Raw genomic sequence first — 21,987 nt, forward strand, 5'->3', positions numbered from 1 at the left:
TCAATTGAGGGGGCCTAAGGGAGCAAGGGGTGCACATGTAACGCAAGACCTGCTCAGATATTTGCATTGAGAGATGGGTAGGTCGGGTAGAAGACGGCGCAGACTGCGTGGAAAAAGGTGAAATTGTTGGTGTAAGGCTCTGGCTTGTTCTATTAGAGGAATCTCTATAGACATAATAAGTTTATCTACTTTGTCATTTCCCTTTGCCAAGATCCTGGGGAGCTTGGTGTGTGATCTAATGTGGGAGATGTGCCAGGGCCATTTTCTGTTATCTAAGATAATCTGGAGAGATCCCATTGTTCTAGTGATGGGATCCTTGTAACCTTTTACTGGAGGAAAGGAAAGACATCTGAGGGCCTGAACTGCATACTGGCTGTCAGAGAATATATTGAGCAGCTCAGTCTGACAAACTTGGAAGATTTTTAACAAGGCCAGGAGCTCCCCAAACTGGACAGAGCTGGGATTGGCTTGTACTTAATAGGTGTCATCCTTTCCCATGCACTGAATGACAGTGCCATAACGGGACTTATTGGCATCTGAGAAGGGTAGTGTGGCTAAAGGTAGGGGGTTTTTGCAGGAGTAAGTGTGTGGCTGAATGGTGATTTCCAAACAGGCCAGGCTGACCAGTCACTTATCTGAGGGTACATGGTTATCCAACTGCCCCGTGAACCCAGACACCATTAGTTGGAAAGCCAGAGAGTCTGCCCATAATGTTTGGGAATGCTTAAGAGGAAAGGGCAGTATAACTTTGTCAGGTTCTTTTCTGAATATGCGCCTGGCTGTTTGTTGGGCCTTAATTGCTAACTTGAAGGCAATATCATACTTAGAGCTAAGCCTAGTTAGGTCCGGGGTAGCCAGGTGGATCTACACCAGGGGGTCTTGCTGCCATAGCACCCCCAAGACACCATTTGTAGTCCAGAAGATTAAGGCCAGTAATGGTTCTGCTGGGTCATGACGTCGGAGTGACGCAGACCACAGTATAGAGGGAATCCTTGAATTTGGTGAATTATGGCCTTCAAGCAGGGAGAACAAGGCCAAGAATTCCAAGTCAGGGACTGGTATAAATTGTTTGAACCAGTTTATAGGGCCTGGCTGGTATTTCCAATAAGGGAATTTAAGGGATTCAGTTTCTGATATAATGGTGACATCAGCCCCTGTGTCTACTAGGTCCTTTATGGCAGTTCCATCTAGGAACAGGGTCATTAGTGGGGAGTGGTTGAGGATTGGGAGAGTCCATAATATCTGTCTCATTTCCCCTCTTGAGGGAGGGGCTGAGGGGCGCCCTGGGTGCAGTTTAAAGGAGCCGAGTCCGGTTGAGGCTGTGACCTACAGTCTTTAGTCCAATGGAACCCTCTTTTGCACTTGGGGCAGCGAGTCTTGGGGCAGACTGTACCTCTTGAACAGTGATGACAAAAGTGGCCAAGCCTCCCACAGTTCCAAGGAGGCGGTCAAAGCCTCAATAGGGCCCGCTCTAGGGTCTAAGTCTCTAGTAGTGAGTACCCATTTGTGAATATTATCATTGCATTACGAGTAGGGATGTTTAGTTTCTCCCAAGTTAATTGTTTGATAAGCACCTCTTGGGTGGGTCCAGACTCCACCCTCCACTCTACTGCCTGGCAGGTAAGGAAATCCGTGAAAGACTCCCCTGACGAATCAAATTACGGAAAAAGACTTGTGGGTCATGGGGGGAGCAACATTTAAGGGCCTTAAAGGCCAAGTCAGAAACTTGTTGAAAATAGGCATGGAGGCCAATAGTAGACTGGGAGATGGGGTCAGTATATTGTTCACGTCCCATGAGCATGTCCAACGTAATGTTGAGGCCATATTGGAGATTTAGGCATGCCTGGTTCTCAGCCTGATCGTCATAGGCTGCACACCAGTTTAGAAAGACTGAAGGTTCTAAGACTGCCTTTAGTAAGCTATATCAATCATAGTGGGTTTGTAACTGTAAAGACCACTGGCGAAGAACCTGTTTGAAATATGGAGAGTCAGGGCCCGGTTGCTCAGCTGCCTTGTGGATAAGAACGAGGTCAGCAAGTGGGGTGGGCAGCCATGGACGCTGCGCTGCATCGGGGCCAACGTTAACCAGAAATGCGGACAAAGGTGGGTGAGACTTTAAGGAGGGCCTCCTAGGAGGTAGGGGCATGGTAGCAGGGGAAGAGGCCGGATGGTTACTGGGGGGGAGAGTAATTCTTTCCACAGGTAATGGGGCAGGGGAATTTCTGGGCATGGTAGCTCTAGGAGAGTATCCTGAGATATAGGCAAAGGAGCTCCTTCCTTATTGGAAGTGGGCGCAGAGGTGGCGTCCACCTCCAGGTCCAGGGGGTCCGGGAAATCCAAGGTCAAGGTAATAGCCAGATCTATACTAGATTGCTCTCAGCAGTGTTTGTTGTGGGCTGAGATGACTTCCTCAGGAGAGGAGGATTTAAGGTTAGCAATGATGGCTAGGAGGATTGGTACAAATGATGTGGGGGAATGATCCCTGACCTGACCTCCCTCTTTTGGGCCAGGAAGAGGACCTGCATCCATGTGTAGGGTCCCACATATTTTCAGGGGAGACCCATGGAGCCAAATTATTGGCTTCATCCCAAAAGTGTCTGTTATCTTTTGGTTTCACTTTCAACCCTCTGGTTTTAAGGAGCACCTTGAGTGCTGCCGTTTGTGGTTCCCTGCATTGTGGTGGTAAATTGTCCATTGTGGGAGGGTCTCATGAAGGGGAATTTGCCACAAAAATAGAATACTAGGGTGACTACCAAGAGGGCACAAAGGAAGCAAAGAAGCACTGTGAGCCACTCAGATGTAAACCGCCCCAACATGTAAAGGTGTATCAGATCTAAATGTCTTGTGCTCAGTGAGGGACTTCTGGAGGCCATGACACCTCCAGCTGTATGCTCACATGGTGTCTCCGGGACAGGCAACAGGGTGACCTGAAACCTGGGCTCTGAGTTCGGGGTGGATCAGCCCTTATGTGAACTCACCGGGCCGAGCCGAGAGGGGGGAGCTGCCGACATGGGCTTCGGGACCACGTGGTGGAATGTGCCTCCCTGACCTAACAAACTAGTCCAACAATAAAGATGACAGACATGGTGGAAGGGACAGAGGAGGGGGCTACTCGCTTACCCTCGAGCAGCTGAACAGACAAAACCAGGGGCCTACTTACTGAACGAACCGAGGTTCTGGGTGTCACCAACACCATGGGCAGGAGTCCCTGTTCAGGCGCCAGGTGTTGTGGGTTCTCCTCAGGTCAGCTGTGAAGACCCTAACCTGGATCAGGTCCCCTGCCGATTAGGGGTCAAGAGGTGCGGAGTCACAACATGGACTCCGGGAGTCGGGTAGAAGCAAGCACTAGGTGAGGTGCTGCAGGCTCATTTAATGCAGGAGGGGGGCACACCTCATATTTCCCTTTTCTCCACCCCCAAGTCCCTTTAGTCAGCGTATCATTTTCTGATTGGTCCACGCCACACAGTCTATCAGCAGTCACTGGGCTCGCGAGCAGGGTACGTAGGCGTAGGCTCCTTTTGGTGGGCTATTTGCAGACCAAGAAGTGAAGTGAATTCTCGCTGAAGTATATGGTGTACTTGTCTGTAAATATAAGGAACCATATATAGCATACAGTAAGAAATTTTGTCTAGAGATGTAATGGAGATATGGTTGCCTCTAAGATCATACCTCTACAGTCATGTGTATTTGGCTATATTTACAGTGCCACCCAGGAATTCTCTCCCATACAGAGGGTTTTAAGTCCAATTAGATAGCTATTGATTACTCCCAGGATAAAGTGCCACCACTGCACCAATATAGATAGTTTTCTCTGTCAGTCATTGTGGTTGTATAAATATGTTAGGCCTATTGAGTCAAATTTGTGTCCCTAAATGCTCTTCAGTGTGGGTCCATCCACTGAAGCCTGACGAACCCTACCCAGACTCACACCCTTAAAAAAGACTAACTCTTCCCTTCCTCAGCTTTGATTGGAGTTTCTTCCCCACTTCCCACTTCTATGCTGGGATTTTGTCTGGCTTTAACTTCTATGCTGGGATTTTGTCTCATTTGAGCTTATGTGGGACTTGTGCATGGTGTCACCATTGCTGTGAGGTCATATGAATAACTTTCCAACTGTTTGAAAAACTTTCCTTCTGGTCATCCAACACCTCTGGCTCTTTCAATCTTTCCAGCACCTCTGCTGCACTGATCCCTGAGCCTTCAGAGGCAGAAGTTTGATATAGGTGTCTGATTCAGGGATAAACACTCTGCAGTCTCTTGTTGTCCACACACTGGCCCATTGAGGGTCTCTGTATTAATATTTTATTTAGAAAACCTCAAAACAGTCCATTGGAGGGAACAAGTGACATACTGTAAAATAGAACAATGCAATTATATAAAAATTCCTGATTTTCCCCAATATGATGTATGTATTACAACGGTTTCATTGTAATTTTTGGAACATGACAAACAAAATATTTGGTTGGAAATTCTTTTGAATTATTATTAAATTTATTTTTAAATTATATAAAATATACCTGAAATTTGAATAACATATGTATTTCCTTAACAGAATGAATTATACCTACATCACTGCCAAATCTTATATAATTTTTAATGTCAAGCATAAAGGCTCTCTCTTTATCAATAAAGTATCAATAAAGTTAAAGGGACACACTCTGCCCAGATCTATTCATCATTATGTTGGAAATATTAGGAAATTAAACAAAGCAATGGAAGGCTTAAGGGTTGGCAAAAATGAAATAAATTTATTCTTATTGATGATAATCAAAGAACAAAACAAAACAAAAAACTAAAAAGAATCCTTGCATTCCTATCATAAAAAGAATTAAACTTTTAAAATATTTATAGTTTATAACATCTGTACACAAAAATGTGATTCTTCTGACATACCAACTACACTACCTGGAATATATAGTAAAAGAGAAGTGATGACCCTATTTTGATAAAAATTAATTAAAATGTGCAAAAATTATATGAGAAAATTTATCAAACAGTCTTGAAAAATAAAAAAGTAGAACTGAACAAATAGCAAGATATACCATGTTCTCAGAAGGAATAGTCAATATAACTAAAACGTATTATTTTTAAGTTAACATACCAAAATTATAAGGTATACTAAAAACTTGATTTTTTTCTGGAGCTGAACATGTAAATTATAAAATACCTTTGCAAAAACAAAGAATAAAAGCAGCAAATCTTCTCTGATTAAAATATTGTGAGTGAAACATTGTGACAAAACAATGAGCAATAGACCACACTTACATATCCTGAAATTAACCTACAACATCATGAAATTTTGTACCAAGAGGAGAGATGAACTTCTGTATAAATTGTCACAGAATGTATGAAAATCCAAATGAAAATGACTGAGTTGTTCCAAATGCTATATATCAAAAAAATTTTAAATGAGCTAGAAAATTTTAATGTGAAGGTAAAGCCTTACATTAACTGAAAGGAAATATGGACCAACTATTTTGCAACATGGAAAATGGAATAGTTTCCTAACAGTGATTCAAAACCTTGGATTCAGTGGAGGGAAGTTTGATGCCTATAAAAACAATGTATAATAATATAATATATAATTGATAATGTGTTATTTATGATGTGATAAAATTCACAATATATTGACAGAAATATATCTGTTTATATGTATAGTTCTTGCAAATACCCAAACAGCTTTCAGTTTGCTCACAAAATAATATGAAAAAAGTCAGTAATGTGGGGCTGGAGTGATGGCTTAGTGGTTAAGGGCCAAAACTCCAATTCCTTAACTCCATAATCATTTCATAACCCAAATTTCAGGGGATCCAACAACCTCTTCTAGCCTCCATAGGTATTTCATGACATGAATGCACTTACATACATGCAGGCAAAATTCATACATGTACAACAAAAATAAATAAATCAAAAATAATTTTAGTAGCACTGGATGAATCTAAAAACTTTATAGCCACTTTTGAAAGAGATGTGTCTTTGCTCTTGAAACTGTTATTGAGCATGTTAACCACCATCATCTATAACTACAGTTCCAGTAGATCAGGTGCCCTCTTCTGGTCTCAGTGGGCATTGCACACATAAATGTAGGCAAAACACTCATACAAATATTCATACATATAAGTAATCTTACCATAAAAAGAAATTCCAAAAAATAAGAAAATTCATGTATGAAATTGTCAAGGTATAAATTTTAAAATGAAAAACAAATGAAAGTAAGACTAAAAAAATCCCAAAGATAAATGAGGAATACATATAAACACACAGATTTATAAAAAATATAAAGCAAGTATCCTTTACCACATGAAAAATAAGTCAGCCTTAACCATACTAAGAAAAAGGAAAGTAAAAAGTAATACCATTACTCTCCTTTCAGATTGTCCCCATCCAAAAAGTTGACAACTCACTATTGGCTGATATGTCAAAGACACACAGTCTATTGTATATTACCATCAGAAATATAATGTCATACAACAATTTGGTAATATCTAGCAAAATTTCAGTATGTATACATGTATTTATACACACCAATTTTGTATATATGGATATATATGTTTCTAATAATTTTTCAAATGATGCATTCTCGAACTACAAAATAATATATACAGAAATGTGTCTTTCACTGTTTCTCAATTGAAATAGTGTATTATCAAGAACAGTCAAAGGATGACCTTTGTATCCTAAAGTGGGGCACTAGTTTGATAAAAAATGCATAAGTACACAATTAAATATAGCTTTAATGCTATAGAATTAAAAATCAATTTATATTACTGTTACATGGTGGAGGTGTATGTTATGAAATAAAAAACGGAAAGTAAACTGAAAAGATTTTTTGTGTAGTCTGCAGATATGGACAGAATAAGTTAAACTTTTCTGACGTAGCATGATTTTGGATTTTATCATAACATGATATAAATATGTGGATGTGTTTCTGAAACAAAATTACAAAAAATACTTTGAAAGAAATTACAACAAAGGAGTGGTCAATCAAATGAAGAAGGAGCCTACAGCATGGGAATTTTTTTTCAGCTATCTCTCTGACAGGATGTTAATATCTAGACTCTACAACGAATTCACAGAACAAAACATCAACAAACACTACAATTAAAAATGGGCTGTGGCAGTCACCACTCATCAAAGAAGCTTCTTTTGAAACAAATGGAGACTAGTACAGAGTTCCACAACTGGTCACACACAGAGAATCAATGTCTGAGAAATGCCCAACCCTAAGTGACACATCTACAATGGAACTGCTATACCTAACACCCATGGAACATAGTGAATAAGGGGTCGAGAGAACACTAATGCATCTCTCAACTCTCATCAACAAAGTTCCCTCATGCGACAGAGGGCAATAAATCCAGGGCTCAGGGACCTTGCAGAAGAGGGAGCAGAAAGCTTTAAGAGCCAAGGGAGGAGGTGCTGACCATATGGAAACAGAGTCTCACAGGCTCCTAGGACCTTGCTCATATGAACTTGCAGCAATAGTGACAGCATGCACAGGACCCATGCAAACTCAAGCAGACAAAAACTCAGCAAGGAACTAGGGAAATGGGCAGCAGGCCCCAATCTTAGCTGTAGAACTATTGGACAGTTGATTACTGCTGGGTTAGAAAGAGATGATCTCTAGATAGGTTGGCTAGACCCCAGAGAATGAACTTTCACTGAGAAACAGGGAGGGACACTAACTTGACTTGATAGGCCTTAACAATGAAAGAATGCATGAAATCCAGTTGGGGGATGTTATGGGAGAATGCCGATGGAGAAAGGGGTATACAGATGACTAAGATGTTGTGAATGAAACACACAAAAGTTCAATTAAAAATATCTTTAAATGGGATATGGATCTAAACAGAGAGTTCTGAAAAGAAGAAAAACCAATGTCTAATAATTATTTTTTTAAAGAAGTAAAAATTAGATTTATTTGCATGTGGCAGGAAATATCCTACACACATTGCTACTGAAACCATTTTTCACTTGTTGGGTTTCCAAACCCAAATTTAAAATTAATTAAATTTGTTCTTTGACAATAGCATATTTGTCTATAATGCATTCTGATGATTCTTACCACAAAAATCATTGTAACACTTCAATGTGGAATACTTTAGAAGCACCAGCTAATAAGTCATCTTTGCAAATTAAGTGTTTAATGGTTGGACCACACAAATGGCAAAGTTTGAGGCAGCATCCGACTCTGCTCTTGAGTTCTTTATTGATTTCCAATCTTTGACTTCCAGGTTTCAAGCCATTGTTTTTTTCATTCTTGAAATCAAGAATAGCCTTAGAAATGTCTTCATTGGTATTTATCATGAATGGACCAGGTTGGACAACTGGTTCTCTTAGCAGCTCCCCAGCAATTAAGACAAAATGGCTTCTTTTTCAGGGCCTTTATTCTCCACCTGGACACTGTCACCTTCCCCAAGCACTGCTGTGTGATGGAACTCTGTCTTTTGTTGAGCATCATTAGGCTCAATATGTGTATCTCCAGATATGGTATAAATGAAACTTGTCCACCTTTTAGGAATAGACTGGGAATGTTTTGCTCCTTGGCCCAGATATAAGGTTGGTGTGTGAGTGTACATCTTGGACTTTATTCCCAGGGTGTCTCTTGAAATAACAGCACAGTTACACTGTATTTACTGGGTTTCTGGATGTCTTTACTACTCAGTTCTTGGTAGGCTGGCTCTTCAGAGCAAGTCATCTTCAGCATGTAGACTGGCTTGACCTACAGTTATCCACTGTAGGTCTCCTGGGTTAATTTTACCAACGTGTCCTCAGAAGTCTTCATGGGCCATCCTGCCCTCTTCCAGAAGGTAAGATAACAGTTTCAAAAGCTCAGTGTGAGTGATCAGGAAATTCTCCTGGCCTTCCTCCTTTAAATTCATCAAATAGCAAAAATGGACCCAGATTTTTTTTTAACTCAAGTCTGCCAATGCTTCTGTGGAATCATGTTCCAACCCCTTTAGCCTGCTCACGGCTGAGCACGAAGAGTGATCTTCTTAGAGGATCCCATGTTGAAGCCTATAAAGAGTATTCTGATGTTGAGAGGTCAGTAGCAGAGGCCCAGTAGGGAGGCCATGGTGATACCAGGAGTCTCACCAGGGCATAAATATTTTTAAACCTGCTAACCTTTCTGGTAGTATTAAAGAATCTGTCTAAGCACTCCCTCTACTGTGTTCCATAATCTTTTAAATCCAAGATGGATTTAGAAATACTGGATAAGCAAGAAGGCTTAGTGGGCAAAGGCACTTACTACCAAGCCTTGTGATCTGCGTTCAATCTCTGACACAAGCATGGTGGAATGAGAGGACTGACTCCCACAAGTTGTATTCTAACTTGCACAGGCATCTCATGACACACAGGTTGCTCTCCCACCAAAGCAATGTTCTAAATGTAATAAAGATACAACTTATTGAGAACAAAACAGTGTTCAACATCATTAACCATCATGAAAACATGAATTAAAACTCCTTTGAGGCTAAATTTCACCCCAGTCAGAATGACTATCATTAAGACTGGTGGCAGTACACCTGTCACAAGGCTGTGGGGAAAGGGGAACTGAGAGTTCCTCAAAAATATAAGTAGAACTTCCATATGACCCAGCTTACCACTCTTGAGAAAATCCTCAAAGAACTCTATACCCTATGACAGAGATACCTACCCATCTATCTCTCTGTTTTCTGGTGTTCTATTCACAATAACTAAGAAATGGAATCAACTAAGATATCCATAAATTGATGAATGGATAATGAAAATGTAACACACATTCCTTTAGACTATGGGTATAAAATAAACATTTGGAAGGCAGTTTGAAACGTGCACTCAGTAAAACAGCAGTAATAGTTTCCCTGCTCCCCAGGGCCTATGATTTTCCTATCCTGGGTCCTGGCATTGAGGACCAGACATGCATTTCCATGCATTGTTTAAGGTGTAAACTCAATCAAAAAGTTATTTTCTTCCTTACTTGCCCATCCTGAGTTCAGAATTTAGAGATCAATATTCCATAAAATATGGAATTTATTCTTCTGAAAAAAATTATGATGGCAGCATGAGGTGTGCCTCATGCAGCTGGCCTGGGGACCCAGGGTGCTATGGCTGGCAAGAGTTTGAGTGCATGTGCTGGATCATGTGAGGAGCCTTACCATAAGAAATGGATATTTCCCTGAATATAGGTGCTTCTACATTGATCTCAAAACTCTGGAGTCAGGACTTGGCAAGGAAGAATGAAAATAACTGATGAGCCAAGATGGTGAAAGCATGGCTGTGGGCATCAGAGTAATGGTGGAGATGGCTACAACTCTCAGCACAAGGACTTCAAACATGACTCCAGACCTCTTCATTTTATTAAGAACCTTGATGCTGATATATTGATCTCTAAATTCTGAACTCAGGGCTAGGTAAGGTAGAAAGAAACTAACTTTTTGATTGAGTTTAGTCTTGAACAATGCATGGAAATGGATGTGTGGTCCTCTAAGCCAGGCCCCATGGCTAGGGAAATCATAGGCCTTGGGGAGGGGCGACTATTACTGCTGTTTTACTGAGTGCACATGTTGTCATACTGCTTTCCAAATGTTTATTTTGTACCCATAGTCTAATGCTGTCCTCAGGCTTAGGCAGAGATGCTTCTTTGGCAGTGAGTGACAATTCAGAAATTTATATCTAGTAACTGTCCAAAAAATACATTGCTGCTGAGTAGTTAGCCATAAACGGGACACTTCTATCACCCCTTCCAGGTTCCAGGAAATGTCTTAGAAGAAGGGGCAGAATGAGTGTAGGAGCTGGAGGATTGGGAGGAGTGCTGTGAAACACTCCTATACAGATATGATCATAGCTATAATCAGTAACACACAACAGCTATAATACCCTCAGAAGGCCTGCATAGGATTGGGTTCACTGGCATTCTCTCATCATACGGTGCAGGTGCCATAGGGCCCCACCCCTTCCTGAGAAGATGTCACTGATAGTTCTGGGGAAAGGGGAGACATTTTGTTCAGTGGGATGATCACTGGTGAGTGTCTTATGCTTCAGCAAAATGTCCCCCTACCCATGTTCCTGCAAAACTCTAATTAAATTCAGTGGATTAAAAAGAAAAAAAAATGTCCTGAGGATGGAAAGGGAATAAGTTAGGAAAATGAAAGCGTTCAGACAGAAAGGGAGGAGGATAAGAGAGGGTGATGGTAGGTAACTGTAATCAAACTACATTGAAGGTATTATGGAATTGTCAAAAATAGAGAAAAACAAATTATAAAAATAAATTCCTAATTACTAAAGCACAATGAATAGGTAAGTTCTCAAACTGAGTCTTTTTACATACCAATAACAAGCAATCAGAGAAAGCATTCATGGAAATACTCTCATTCACAATAGCCTCAAAAAAATCTAGGAATAAACTTAACCAAAGACATTAAAAATCTCTGTAATGAAAAATTTAAAACTTTGAAGACAAAAGTAGAGGAAGGCACCATGAGATGGAAGGACCTTCCATGCTTATGGATTAGTAGAATTAATGTTGTGAAAATGACTATCCTACCAAAAGGTAGGCCATCTATAAATTCAATGCAATGCCAATCAAAAGCTCCATGACATTCTCCCGAGAACTAGGAAAAAAATCCTAAAATTTATATGGAATCACAAAATACCCCAAACAGCCAAAGCAATCTTGAACAAAAAGAGCAATGCAAGGAAGGGGGCGGGGGCAATCACCATACTAGATCTCAAACTATTTTACAGATTATAGGCATAAAAACAGCATGATACTGACACAAAAAACAGACATATAGATCAATGGAACATAATAGAAGACCCAAACATGAGTGCATGCAATTTCAGCCACCTGATATTTGACAAAGGTGCCAAAAACACACAATGGAGGAAAGACAGCATCTTCAACAAATGGCGTGGGCAAAACTTGATCTTTACCTGCAGAAGAGTGAAACCTTGACCCTTATCTCTCACCCTGCATAAAAGTCAACTCCAAATGGATCAAAGACCTCAATATAAAATGACAAAGGTGCCAAAAACACACAATGGAGGAAAAACAGCATCTTCAACAAATGATGCTGGCAAAGCTGGATCTCCACCTGTAGAAGAATGAAACTAGATCCTTGTCTTTCACCTTGTACAAAAGTCAACTCCAAATGGATCAAAGACCTCAATGAAGACCTTGAAACTCTGAAACTGTAGAAGAAAACATAAGCAATATTCTACAAGATATAGTTGTAGGAAAGGGTTTTGTAAATTGGATGTCAGTTGCTCAGGCATTAAGGTCAACAATCAACAAATAAGGCCTTATTAAACAAAAAAGCTGTATAGCAAAAGAAACAACCAAGGAAGTGAAGAGGAAATCCACTGAGTGGGAGAAAATCTTCACCTCCTACACAACAAACAGAGGATTAATATCCAGAATATACAAAAAAATTCAAAAAATAAACAAGTAATTAAATGATCCAATAAAAAGATGGGCTAAAGACATGAGCAGAGAGTTCTCAAACGAAGAAATAAAAATGGCTAAGAAACACCTTAAAAAGTGCTCAACACCCTTAGTAATTAGAGAAATGCAGATCGAAACCACATTAAGATTCCCTTTTACCCCAGTCAGACTGGCTAAGATAAAGAGAACAAAAGACTAAATGCTGGGGAGGATGTGAAGAAAGGGGAATGCTCATTCACTGCTGGTGGGATTGCAAATTCGTGCAACCACTCTGGAAAGCAGTATGGAGAATGCTTTCTGGTTACACCACTCCTTGGCATATACCCAAAGGACTCATCCTACTGGAGAGACACTTGTACATCCACATTTGTAGCTGCTCTTTTCACAATAGCTAAGAAATGACCTGTACAGTTGGGAAAATGAAACAGGAAGAAAGTTTCAAATGACATTTTTTCGAGTTTATTGTTATTCACTAAATTAGTGCACACTTCTTGCAGTATATGATGATTAACATAGATACCCACAAGCAGTCAACACACAGAAAATAAGAGACCGTGGAGTGCTCACACCTAAATGCAACACCTCTATTGTACTGTTTCCTCTAAAGGCTCAGGGATCATTTTGGAAGAGAGAACAGAAAGATTGTAAGAGACAGAGGTGGTAGATGAATACAAGGAAAAGATGTTCTTTAAACACCACAGTACAGTTGCACATATGAACTCACAGTGCAAGAACTGCACAAACACAAGCCAGACAGGGACTCATCATAAATGGGGGAGATGGGAAGGAAGCCCCAGTCCTGAGTATCTATTGGATGCTAGGAGAGGGAGAGTCAGTTTTCCACAGGAATTTGATGACTGGAAAGTTGACCAGTCTCCATGGCGTGGACCTACAACCCAAGAGCACTTTAAAGGCACAGAATGGAATTATAGACCTTTAAAAAGTGAAAAATAGGGGCTGGAGAGATGACCTCATCGTTAAGACCACGGTTAATCTTGGAGAGGACATGGGTTCGATTCCCAGCACCTATATACATGATGAGTAACAACCATCTGTAACTCTAGTTACAGGGGATCCAACACGTTCTTCTCATCTCCATAGGCATTGCATAACATGGGTGCATCTACATACATTCAGGCAATGTACTCCTATATAGAAAATAAAAATAATAAATAAAATTTAAGAATGATTTCAAGAAATGAAAAACAAATAAAATGGATAAATAATAATGGAAGAAATAAAATTGGTGGAGGAATGGGGGAAGGGCTGGAGAGGGCAGGGTGGAGAGGGTCTAATGTAATCAAATACATTGTATGAAATTCTGGAATCAATAAAAAATGTTAAAATTCCTCATAATCTCATCTATACATGAAACTCAAAGAAGCTGGTTTCATAGAAAGGTGGTTACTGTAGACAGAGTGGAGTGTTGGGGAGAGAAATGGACAGAAGACTGGCAACAGCTACTGAGTTACCAGTAGGTCAGAGAAATTATTTCAGGATTCTGCTGTAAAATAAAGTGACCATTTATGATGAAAATGTATTGTATGCTAAAAATAAATAAATAAATAAATAAATAAATAAAGAAAGAAAGAAAGAAAGAAAGAAATAGTGCTCACTTCGGCAGCACATGTACTAAAACTGGAACGACACAGAGACGATTAGCATGGCAAAAAGAATCAAGAGGGCTGGAAAGCTGGGTGTGGTGGCACTTTTAATTCCTGTAATTGGGAGACAAATGAAGCAGGATCTCTGAAACCAGGCCAGCCTGATCCATTCATGCAATGGATTGACTATCAACTACTTTAAACTGAGAGAAGAAGAAAAAAAGTTGAATTGGTACAAAGATTAAGTAAAATAAAAGAAGGAATAATATTAATAATAGTAATCTAAATTATTTTTTAATTATATATTTATTTTTATTTTATGCATACAAGTGTTATGCCTATATGTGTATAAGTGCACCCATGTTGTGCAATGCCCACAGAGGACAGAAGGGGGCATTGTATCTCTGGAACTGGAGTTAAGGACAGTTGTTAATAGCTGTGTGGGTGCTGGGATTTGAACCTAGGTCATTTGTAAGAACAGTTAGCGCTCTTAGCCACTGAGCCATCTCTCCATCCCCCCTAAATTTTTTCTTTAAAACTGATTGATAGGGTAAAAACTTGGGCTAAACGTGTCATTTATTTTTTAAAGATGCATTTTTGTTTTTATAATCTAAAAATGAAAAAGAAAGAAATGGTAAATGAATGAAAGAAAAACTACATGCAGGAAATACACTCATACACATAAAAATAAACACACAAAATATTTTTTAAAAATCAAAGAGAATTTAATAAGCACCCAAGAGAGCAGATTTCATTACATCTGTTTTGAAATTAAAGAGATTTAGCATGAACCAGTAACTAAGGACATAAGGGAATTCAGTTATGTCATTAAATCCATTTAGTAATATAGACTATAAACTCATGTTAGAGAGAAGTAATAAACACTTTTCTAAGTTCACAGAACATTTACATAAATTGATCTGAACTTGATGACAATGAATATTTGATAGGCAACATACTATAAATTAAATGTAATATTCAAATATTACCAGAATAATCTGACCCACTGGAATTGAGAAATGAGCAAATAAGTATTATTTAAACCAAACTGTGAATCAAACTTGATAACACAAATTACCCAGAAAGTAATAAAAAGATCAACAAAACCCATAAAATTTAGCATAATACATAATTTACATTTTGATGAATTTATAGAGATAATGAAAACTAAAGTAGTTGATGTTATTCCTCTCATGATTTTAGAAATACATCAGCAAAGCATCAATCAACAAAACAAAACCTAGAAAGAATTCAAAAGAAAATAAAAGCTAAATTCCTCATAATCAAATTCATAAATGGAACCCAAAGGTGCTGAGTTCATAGAAAAGTGGTTACTGTAGCCTAACTAGGATGTGTGAGGAGAGAAATGGGCAGAAGACTAGACAACAGGTACTGGGTTACCAGTAGGTCAGAGAAATTACTTCTGGATTCTGTTGTAAAGTAAGGTGACCATTAATGATGAAAATATATGCTTTAAAAAGAAAGAAAAAGAAAGAAAGAAAGAAAGAAAGAAAGAAAGAAAGAAAAAGAAAGAAAGAAAGAAAGGGGGTTGGAAAGCTGGGTGTGGTGGTACCTGCCTTTAATTCCTGAAGCTGGGAGGCAGGAGCAGGAGGGTCTCTGAGACCAAGCCAGTCTGGTCTATATAGTGAGTTCCAAGCCAGCTGTGGATACAGAGAGAGCCTGTCTCAAAAAACGAAAAAGAAAAAAAAAAAAGAAAAAAAAGAGAGGGCTGGAGAGAAAGCTCAGTGGGTAAGAATGTGTGCTGCATGCTGTGGAGAAGATACAGGTTCAAATCCCCAACAGTCATATGAATGCTGGGTGCGGATGCATTTGTCTGTAATCCCAGCACAAGAGGCAGAAACAGGCAGATCTCCCCTGAAGTTCAGTAGACAGGCAGTCTAGTCAAAACGCTGAGCTTCAGAATCAGTGAAAGATTTTGTCTCAAGGGAACAAGGCAAGGAGGAATAGATTAAGACACCAGAAGTCTTCTGGCTTATGTATGTGCCCTGGTGGGTGAGTTTGTGGTCAGGTGTGTGTGCAGACACACAGACACACAGACACAGACACAGACACAGACACACATACACACACACACACACACACACACACACACACACACTCACACGAGCACTTGGCTGAATAGCCATCTGGCTGTTATGAAAAATTCATGGTCTCAGGATAATTTCAATCATTTTCACTTTTTTAAAACTGAAAAATAAAAATATCATTTTTATTCAGGCAAATGCCCTGAAAAAATAAATACAACAAATGAGAAGATATGTGTGCTTAACCCAATCTGAATATCATACAGGGCACAGATATGTAAAGGTATCATAGTGTGCCATAAATATGTAAATCCTAAGAAACGATAAGGAGAAGTTTAGAACCATAATGTATATTTAAATATTTTATCTTTTATAAAGAATGCAGTGTGTAGGAGAGCTGGTGAAAGTGACTAAGCATTTAATAGAAAATGGAAAATGCAGAAAATGAAACAATATGTAAGAATTACAATCTAATGTAGAATGGAATTTAATTTTCACAGTTTGGAAAATAAAGTAAGCACTTTATTTGAAAGGTACTTTTGTATCACAGTTTACAAATGAACAATTTGTGAAAGGAAAATAAAGACAAAAGAATTCATGTCAAGTACAGGAAATCCTAGAAAAGAAATGGATCATCTTCTAGAATCCAGGAAGATGTAGAAATTTAAGCTGATTAATGACTATAGAAACAATGAGAAAACAATTATAGCACTGTCATGGAAAATGTCACCTGTGGGCTCAAGCTAAATTCCGTCTTCTTTTTAAGGAAAAGATAACTTCATCATTGTAAAACTATTTAAGACCACACAAAAGATTAAAATTTTCCTAAATCATTTTAGAAAGTCGTAACTTCTGTTTCTAACTTCAAATAGAAGTGTTTTCAAAAGGAAATGAATCCCATAATAAAAGAGTATTAGATAATGATACCTGCTCCAAAATGCATAACCTCCAAATAATTAAACAAGTGAGAAAGACACAGAGACTTCACGATACATAATTCATTTATGTTCAGTATTCATAGACAGCAAATATGTAGGCACAGAAAGTAGAGTTGTAGCTGCCCAGGGTTGAATGTAGGGTAGAAATTTGCCACACTGGGCACACACATTGTCTTAGAACTTGAAACGATGGTGGTTGTATAAATGTGTGTCTTCTAAAATTCATTGGTTTATGTACTTAAAATGGATGAATATGTAAATTTCTTTTCATTAAAATAAATTTCAGATATTTTAAAAAACTGTTTTGTGAATATATTTAAAAACGCTAAATAAATAACTAAATAGATCTCATGAATATACATGCATATTCCACAAAGTAACATTTTTCCAGGAAATAAAGTGATAAAAAGTCATTAGCTAGTCTTTCTAAAGCAAAATAATAAAAGTTTAATTAAATTTTTGTCAATGATCAACAGTAAATATTAGCAAATGTGACAAACCACTAAAATCATTTCAGTTAAAATGAAGAGTGAGATATCATTATTAACCAACATTTTCTTGGAAGTTACAGACATGCAAAACAAAATAAAATACCATAAAAATAAGAAAAAAGTTATTTTGGATAAAGTTATTTTTAACCAGACAATGGAACAGCTTATAATTTAAAAAGTAAATCTACTTCAGTTGGTAAAGAAAATTTGTAAGGTGGCTTGATGTATGCTAAAAATGTTTACAAATATTTTCTTTTGCTAATAACAATACACACCCAAAATTTCAATTGTTTTGAAATCAGTTTATTGAAGATATTTTATTTATTTTTGCTTTATTAGCAAATATTATTAAATAATGTCATGCATGTATGTAATACATTCTAGTTATTCCCGATTTCCTTTCCACTCCTGCCAGCCCCCCTTCTTTATTACAAATCTCCTCATAGTCATGACTTTTCATTTTGTTTTTGTCCCACAGATTTTATCTAGAGTCTCTGTGTGACCCTGGGTTTGAAATTATCCTTTAGAGCTCACCAGTGAGAACAAAACTCAATACTAGGCCTCCTCCTTTCCCAACAGTTCAGTTAAATGGTCGGACCCAATGAGTACCTTCTCCATCCATAGACAATTATTAAGAGGGCCCAACTTATGTGGAACCAGTGCCAGTAGGTGCAACTGCTATGAGATCTTTACTGTAATGGTCACGTCTTGCTTAGAAGATGGCATTTTGCAGCCCTGCTCCCTATCTATTTTCCAGTTCTTGGTTTTTTTTTTTTTTTTTTTTTTTTTTTTTTTTTTTTTTTTTTTTTTACCTTGGTCTTAATGGGGTGGTATGAACATTTTATTTAGGGCTGATCCCTCAAATGTTCTGTATTCTCAGAATCTTGTACAGCTACGGATTCCTCCCTAGAACAAAAGACCTCTTTGTTCTAGATTTGGGACTGGGTTTACAGCACTAGCTATAGATTCTCTCTTGTGGAGGGGCCCACATACCCAATCAAAGCGTAGTTGGTTACCCCATGACAATTAGGCAACTATTTCACCAATGGGTGGATACATTTTACCTGGCAGGTTCATGGAGTTCAAGTATAAAAGATCACTGAAAATATCCATTCAAGTCAACAGATCGTAGTATTGGCACATGAACATAGAGATTAGTGAAATACTTCAGAGACTCCAGAACTATTTCTGAATTGAAATGAGAATTTAATACATAATATCATAATATTTTGCCAGCAGGAAGGCGTACATTGTTTAAAGTAGAAGTAGCTATCACTCCAGAAAAAAGTTAATCTTTTGTTTTTTTTTAAATATTTTTTAACTTTTATTTTATTTTTTAACATTTACAAAACTTTATTGAGAATTTCATACATGGATATAAGGTGTTTTGATCAAATCCATGCCCACTCCCTCCCTTCCAACACCTCCCATATCTCCCCATCACTTTTTTCTTTTTTTTCTTCTTTCATTTATTTATTTTTATAGGTCGTTGGCTACTCTAACATTCCCTCCTCTTAAGAGGTAACCCTAAAATATTTTAAGGATTAGATACAAGATCCCAAATACTTTTGACATTTTTGGTCTTTGGAACAGAGTATGTTGCTAACAGTCCCAAGGACATTTTGACTTTTAGCCAAGAAACTGCCTACTTTTCTTTGGGGTCTTTTTACCCTAACTGCCTAGCCAATTCCTACCTCCTGTTCTTATCATGCCATCCTCTTAAAGGGGTTATCCAAATTTCCAATAGGGAATATGGACACAGACTGCTCTGGCTTCTTCCATGTTGAACAGGGATGCAGGATGAGGCAATTGGAGTATTTTTAATATTATTTTTATTTAATGTGTATGAGTGTATTGCCTGCATGTATGTAAGTGCACTGTTGTTGTGCAGTGCTGGTGGAGGTCAGAAGAGACCATCAGATGCCCTGGAACTTTATGGAAGGTCGTTAGCTGCCATGTGGTTGCTGGGAACTGAACCCAGTTCCTCTGTAATAGCAGCCAGTACTCTTAACTATTGAGCCATCTCTCCAGTCCCAGTTAATCTTTGTTTTAATCCAACACACACACACACACACACAAAGAGGCATGCACAAATACTAGAAGGGTCAAAGTTTAAATAAAATTTAATAAAACCAAAGAATAGAAAATGAATATTTAGGGAATCCATTTACTATTTAAAGTTAATACAGCAAACCACATCTGTTCATGGGCCACACAAAATTTTAAAACTTTTTGGGCCAGTGAGATGAGTTCAGCAGACAAAAGCATTTGCCAAAAGGACTAAAATGGTGGAATGAGAAAAGTGACTCATCATGCAAGCAGTTTTCTGACCTCACAAATATGTAAATAAATAGATGGATATAATAAATAAAACTTTGTATATGATAAAATTCTGTATATACTGTGAATAAAATTAATAGGGTATCTAGGGCAAAGTTTAATATGAATGATACAAAATCCTTTTTATATAAAGAGCCCTTTCAAATATCCCAATAGAAAGATTAGCAAAGCTGATGAAGGAGCAGTATGCACAACGTCGACTCCACATAGCCAACAAATGTTAAGATACTCAACCTCACCAATCATCAGCAAATGCAAATTGGAGTAATGAGCTATCCCTTTATGCCCATCAGGCTGGCAAGCACGGAGCAGAGCAATAACACCTATTGCTGGAGGGCTACAGAGGAAAGGGGCATTTTAATACATTGCTGGTGGAAATGTGTATTATTATAGCCTTTCTTTCTGGAAAGCAATCTGGCAATGTCTATTAAATTAAAAACATCCATTGACCTAGACAACCCACTGAGGGAACCTATCCCAGAGAAACAAATGCTTTTGTAGGTAAGGATATATAGGCAGGCATGTTTGTTTTCAAAACCTAGAAGCTAAATGGGTTCTGATCAGCACAGGGATGGTTGCCTATTGTCAGTATTATAAAACATTATGTATATCACTTGACTTTGAACAATTTCCATGATACTCTGCTATGTAGAAAAATAAAAGGGTCAAAAAGTTAAATATAATATGATCTCATTTTTAAATTTTTATTTATTATTTTTATTTTATATGTAGGTATGTATAGCCTACATGTGTGTAAGTGCACACTTATCATGCAATGCCTGTGGTGGTCAGAAGAGGGCATCCAATTCCCTGGAATTGGAGTTAGGGATGGTTGTTAGCTACCATGTGGATGCTGGGGTGCTGGGGTGCTGGGAATTGAATCTGGGTCCTCTTCAAGAACAGTTAGTGCTCTTAACCACTAAGCCATCTCTCCAGCCCTCATGATTTCATATTTTTTCCAGTCTTTTCCTTCTTCTTTTTCTTTTTGAGACAAAGTCTCCCTGTACCTGAAGGTGGCCTGGATTCGCTAATGGAGACCAGGCTGGCCTCAAACTCACAGAGATCTGCCTGCCTCTGCCTCCTGAGTGCTGGGATTAAAGGTGTGAGCCACCATGCCCAGCCTTGTTGTTTTTTGTAAACAAATATGAGAGTATACAAACAAACCTGTTAGGTGGATCATGTGAGAATTATGATGGGAAGAGGAAAGGGAGAGGAACACATTAGAAAATGGAAGATATAAATTTAGTCCAACATGTGTGATTTGGTGTCATCTGTGATAACCTAGTTCCAAGTTATCACCTTATGGAGAATACATATTTTATATAATCTCCTCCTTGAGTGCAGATGCACATGGGACTTGCTTCTGAACAGCAGAAGAGAGCAAGTAACAGAATGTCACATCTAACTTGTACCATGTCCTCCTAGATGAGTGCCTCTGTTCATTCTCCTGTGCTGGCTTTCATGAAACACCTTGATGCTACACAGCACAGAAGTCTGCCTAGCAAAGAACCCAGCACAGCTTCTCCAAAGACAGGTGTCAAGAAACCAAATCCTGCCAACAACCATGAGAACTTGGAAGTGAAGCCTTCCTTGGTTTAGCCTTCAAAGGAGATGAGTGTGGCTAGTATTTTGATGGCAGACTTGCAGAGGAACTGGAGAAGCTGTCTGCACTTCTGATTCTGAGAAGCTGTGAGATAATGAGCAAATGCAAGAAGAGCACTGGCAGATAAAAGCAGAGATAAGATTCAACCATCCATATCAAAACACGAGTCTTTGTACATTTCTATTTTATTGAATTTTTGTGAATTTCATACAACATAATTCAATGATATTTAGATCCTCTCCCTTATCTGAACCTTCCCTTACCCCCCAAACCAAATTAATGTACTCCATTATCTATCTATCTATCTATCTATCTATCTATCTATCTATCTATCTATCATCTGGCAATAACTTGGCTCCTAAGTTGCCTCAGATACTCTCTAAACTTTTATACAATTTTTTCTTATATCTTGTCCAACCTATCTATCATCTTTCTATCATCTATCAATCACCTATATCTGTCATCTATCTACCATCTATCAATCTATCATCTATCTATCATCTATCTGTCTGTCTATCTATATCATCATAATCATCTGT

At 38.3% G+C, this 21,987-nt stretch overlaps 1 pseudogene; it reads right to left on the reverse strand.

Annotated features, from left to right (window-relative positions):
• Positions 1 to 8,206: 8,206 nt before the first annotated feature.
• Positions 8,207 to 9,010, reverse strand: LOC103749926 (annotated as a pseudogene).
• Positions 9,011 to 21,987: the final 12,977 nt, after the last annotated feature.

Source organism: Nannospalax galili, unplaced genomic scaffold (genome assembly GCF_000622305.1).
Source record: "Nannospalax galili isolate Female #2095 unplaced genomic scaffold, S.galili_v1.0 scaffold185, whole genome shotgun sequence".
NCBI lineage: Eukaryota > Metazoa > Chordata > Mammalia > Rodentia > Spalacidae > Nannospalax > Nannospalax galili.